Source organism: Sinocyclocheilus rhinocerous, unplaced genomic scaffold (genome assembly GCF_001515625.1).
Source record: "Sinocyclocheilus rhinocerous isolate Xijiao unplaced genomic scaffold, SAMN03320098_v1.1 scaffold1015, whole genome shotgun sequence".
Lineage (NCBI taxonomy): Eukaryota > Metazoa > Chordata > Actinopteri > Cypriniformes > Cyprinidae > Sinocyclocheilus > Sinocyclocheilus rhinocerous.
Genome location: NW_015644379.1, coordinates 113,039 through 118,508, shown reverse-complemented (window position 1 = coordinate 118,508; position 5,470 = coordinate 113,039). Strand labels below are relative to the sequence as shown.

The 5,470-nt window shown below is 37.6% G+C and overlaps 1 protein-coding gene across 1 annotated transcript in view; it reads right to left on the bottom strand.

Moving 5' to 3' along the window:
* Nucleotides 1-4,962, bottom strand: part of col25a1 (collagen type XXV alpha 1 chain) — a 345,048-nt gene extending 340,086 nt beyond the window's left edge. The window contains exon 1 of the mRNA XM_016575979.1: nucleotides 4,922-4,962. The gene's annotated coding sequence lies outside the window, so the exon portion shown is untranslated. The remainder of the gene's footprint in view (nucleotides 1-4,921) is intronic.
* Between the last annotated feature and the right edge of the window lie 508 nt (nucleotides 4,963-5,470).

The following is a 5,470-nucleotide window of genomic DNA, read 5'->3' as shown; positions in this document are numbered from 1 at the left end:
AATTTCCGCCTAATGATTGCGAATAATTTTTCCGAAGAATGTGTATTTTTTATATTTTTCACAAAACAGTCAAGTCATATATATCACAAGAAAGCTCTTATTCTCAGGAATTTGACTATGTAGATTATTTCATTGTGTGTCAATCACAGATCGAATGACCTTCAATAGAATCACGATGTGAAATTTGATACCTCTGAGGAAACATTTAGATGCGTCACATTCCTACTCGCACAATTGCTTCAGTCAGCCGCAAACAGCCAAACACTATATATTATCTTTTAGGTTAGGATTTCTTCTTTCAAACGAGACCATTTTCACGTTTCTGTGTGCTCGCATTGGTGAGAAATCCACTGTTTTGTCGCAGAAGCGCAACAGAAGCGCACCAGAGAAAAAAAGACGATCTTTTGGCAAACACGCGCTCTCCAAATCATAGCAACTCCGGCCAGCGGCTTTTATGTTCTACAACTCTGGGCTACTCTGGGCTGCTCAGTGGGCGGCAATAGGTTTAGATTACACGCCACTCAAGCGCGCCGGCCACTCAGAGCCGTGAAATTTGACACCTCTGGGTCAATAGACAGGAGGGGGGAGAGAGAGGATCCGGGTCAGCGCTGGAGCTGTTTTGAGCGTGCTGGAAGGCTAACACATCGACGGCTCGGATAATGGCAATCTATGAACATTATAATGAAAGTTATAGATGATGAAGTACATTCAGCGGCGCGGTGGAGAAGAGAGGACGCGTGTCTGGTGAGCACATATGAGCGCTTTTGCTCCGTTTTTAATAGAATCATTATTTTGAAACGTAAAAGCATAGCTAACAATCTGAAAAACAATGTATTGACAGTAAGGATGCGTTTCAGTAAATATACATGGATATTATTACAGTGCTGTGTTTATAAACAGCTATTTCTTTGTTTCACATTCTGAAGACCAGACAGCAGCTGCGAGCTCATGGCAGAAGCAGTTAGCTCGGAGCTAGCGGCGCAGCTCGCGATCTCCAGGCAGGATGCTGATGCTGAGGGACTAAAATTATGAACATAAATGGAATGATATAAAGCTGGAGGATGTGGATTCTGTTTTAGATTGTAATAAACCACATGGATTTTACAATTTATAGAGTCTTGTGTCTCCTGAAAGAAAAAAACTGATTGTATAAAACACAAAATTTGATATTTGGTATAATTCGCTTATGCCATTTTGTATATTACTAATTAGACAAACATAAAAATGAAAATAAATTAAGTCAATAATCAAGAAAAGTGCTATGGCACATAGTAAAATAGGATTCTGGGGGCAATATGCTTTATAAAACCTGTTTTTGCAAAGGAAACTCACAAAGACACTTTTAGACGCAAAAAAGGGACAATTTTACTCCCTTCGGTTATAATTCAATAACCCCTGTTTAGAAGCTGTTATTTGAAAGATTATTTTTTTCTGGTACATCTTGGCACCTAGTGGAATCAAACAATATAAGTTGCAGGGAGCTGAAGCAAATAGAACCTGAATAACAGACTTTCAAAAAAAAAAAAAAACAGAAAAAAAATCCAAAAGCGCCGATGTTTTTTTAGTGTTTATTGTAATATTTAAAACATATATAATGTTATTTATGAAGAATTACAATCATATTTTGTAGTTCAAAGGGTTTTCTATACAATGACACCATTTTTTTTCATTTCCTCCATTGTATGTGTGTAGGGTAAACCTTTGAAATTGGGTATGTCACATTTAGGCGAAATACACAAAAACGCACCAGAGCTTATTAATGTTTAATCAATTAATCATTTATTATGTCCATAGATTTTCAATCTTATATATAAAATACTTTCAATCTTTCAGTCAAGAAAGACCAATTACTAATTATTTTCACCTGATGATCACAATTAGCTCATATAAGTAGAGCTGTGTGTGAGACTTTGCAATGTTCAAACATGGAGCGGGATAGACTTGTAGAGAGAGGAAACGTGCATCGAAGAGGTGGTGGTGCTCCTCAACAGAGAGGTGGACATGGACCAAGAGAAAGAGGTGGTGGAGCTCCTTAACAGAGAGGTGGACATGGACCAAAGTTCAGCCTAACTTACAAAGGTCAACTGTCAGCTCTATCATCAGAACTTTTCGCCAGGAAAAATGGTAACTCTGCTATAGTAACTTCACTCTACTTTTACAATATAGTACTGTTACAGTAATGGCATTGCTGTATAGTAGAACAACATGTAATTGTCACAGTTTTATGTAATTTGTAATTGTAAAATATTGACAGCATACTGTTGTCCTCTCAGAATTAACAGGAGACAATCTGGTGGTGTTCGCCCATGTGTTTTGACTGACCAGCAGGAGTTAGCTGTGGTGGAAATGGTCAGGGCAAGGAATGACATACGGCTGTCTGAAATCAAGCAGGCTATTGAGAACAGCAATGACACCTTTGCCAATGTGCCGTCAATTAGCCTTCCAACTATTGCCTGCCTTTTGAAGAAGCACCAGCTTTCTATAAAACAAATTACTTGGTGCCTTTTGAGAGAAACAATGCCTGGGTGAAACAACTGCGTTCAGAATATGTTCAGGTACAACACTAAATTGGTGTACTGTATGACATGCAATTTACAGTACTGACTAACAATGTCAACTATTATTTGTAAAAGAGCTAACCAAATTATTATTATTTTAGAGGGTAATGGAGCTGGACACTGTTGAGCAGGCCTGTCAGGGTGACGATGTCATCTATGTTAACGTGTGGGACAATGTCAGTTTCCACCATGCAGAGCTGGTTCGGGAATGGTTTCAGGCACATCCTCGGTTCATGACCCTCTACCTTCCCGCATACTCTCCTTTCCTCAACCCAATTGAGGAATTCTTCTCTACATGGAGATGGAAGGTGTATGATCGCCATCCCCATGAGCATGTCACCCTTCAAGCCATGGATGAAGCTTGTGGTGATATAACTTCAGAGTAGTGTCAAGCCTGGAATCGTCATGCTAGAAGGTTTTTCCCACGGTGCCTGAATTATGAAAATAGTACCAAACCAATTTTAAAAAACTGTAAAGCATTTATTTAAATATTAATCTGATTTCATAAAATGTTTGTATTTGTAAAAGTCAACATCTTGAACTTAAAAGCATGAATGCAGTTTAAAGCCAGAAAGACACAGCATCATATACAGTAGAAGAATGTAAAGTGCCCTTTAAGCAAGTGAGAATTTTATATGAAAACTCTGTGGCCACAGTTTTATTAGCCATGAGTAATTTGCTTCAGGTCTTGGGTTCTCTAACTGCTTATGAATGGTTCAGGCCTTGTGCATTCAACACTGATGACCAGTTTTGCTTCGGCACAGATAACCGCAGCAGCTTGACTTGAGATTTCTACTGCCTTCTCAACCTCTAACCCAACCAAACAACGATCTCTTCATTTTCAAACTGCTTTTACTTATGTTTACTTATGTCACTCTGAACTTCAGTTCCTGCATAAACACCCTGGTATTTTTCTCATTTGCACTCCTCTTTCAATTAGCTGGTTGATGTGGGCTGTAGGTGACCAGATAAAAGGATGTTCCATTTACCCTAAAGGTCTGCGTTTCCCAGGTTTGGAAACCCTCTAGCCAGGCAAACACTGATGTGAATGTGGATGGATTCAGCTTGCATTTGCACTGCTTCAGTGGTACAGTTTTAAAAAGTCTCCCTAAAATAGCTAAAATCTTTCTCAACTGTTGATTGATGAGAAGCACAGACACCAAATTTGTTTTCTGACAGAAGCACCATACGCCTGACCCAGACATGGAGGAAAATGGCATAAATGGAGAGAAGACTTATTTGTGTTTTATTTTAGTCTAAGTGAGGAAAAACAACAACAACAACAACAACAACAAGCCCTAGAGTGCCGAGATGCTCATATAGACATATGAGTCTTTACTTCTAAGAGAACATGCATCATTTCTATGAGGGTGAGTCTGTGTAACAAAACGGCTCAAATGGATCATTGGCATGTTTTTTTAAGTAAGGAACGTCCAAACTTAAGAAATATTTATGTGACAATCAAGTGATTTGTTTTGGCCTGACTTTAGACCACATCATGGATGTGTGTGTGTGTGGTCGTAGACAAGTTTAATTAAGTTTTTGCTCATGTGACTATAGATATTGGCTTATAAGGGCATGCTTTTTCATCACAGCCATACACCATGCTGTTTCTGCAAAGACCATGAGACTATTGTCTTGCATAATAGAAGGATTGCCCTGTTTTTCCTCTTTAGATTTTGATGTTTACTTCTGTAAAAAAAAATGGCAAAACAATAGATTTTATGATCTATTTATTAAATTAAAACATTGTTTAGTATATTTATAATATATAGATTTTTTTTTAATCCAATGTGTCAAATTTACACATTCAAACACATATTTTTACAAGAGAAACTCACAATAGAAAATCAAATAGAATCCAGTACTCTGTAACAGAGAATGGACCTCTACATGCAGTAATTTGAATGAGCTATTTATGGAGAGTAGAGAGGGTAGTACAGAGGGTAGTCATTGTATAATCAACATGTTCCACTTCAGCTTACCACTGATACTCTACATATACATAATTGAGATTGAAGATTTTTTCTTCCATTTAATGTGATCCTGGAGCTATGCACATGTGTCTTCCAGAAAATGGCCCCTTTGAACAGGATTTTTGTGGCTGACTTGTGTCTGCACCTCTAACTGGAGGTTCAGTAAAAATGTAACTAATGGTAACAGCTACTATAATAAACCAAACCCTTTGGAATGTTAGTCACTGGACACATAATCCAACGCTAGCATGTAATTGTACTGAAAGATTCCTCAGGCACTTGGAAATTGTGGTTAAGGGGACATTTATTAACTGTCCCACAGACTGTGGCCAGCAAATCATTTTCATGATTTAACAGTTTGAAAACTTGGAGTTAAAACACACTCACCAGAGTCTCCATTGCGTCCTCTTCTTCCCCTTTTGCCTGGTGGACCTACAGCAGGTGAGAAAACATTGTTTAAATGCTGTTATCATGAGTACATTTAAAATGCACTTCAGGCACATATTGAAGTAAGATTGTACTTGTAAGAAAATGCTACCTCATAATCATTTAATTTCCTTTTTATGTATATCTATAACATTCAGAGGTAACATAATTAAATACAAGGAATGTGTGTGAGAAGAGTAGATTAGGGGTAGCATCTTAGTATTGGATATATTTGTTGTTGGATTCTCTCAGGACAACAGCGGTTACAATGTAAAAAGAAAAAAAGTTACAATGTAAACATAGCATAGGAGTGGCATGTGTGACAAGAGATGAATTTACAGATTTTCATTAGTGTGACCTTGAGTTTACCACTCTTCAAGACAATGTCTCATGCAGAAACCTATTTATGACTTTGCTCATCCGAGTTCACTGTTGAGTTTTACACATTAAATGTGAATCATAACCTAGAAAAACAGGATATGCCTTTTGTATCTATCAAATGTAGATGTA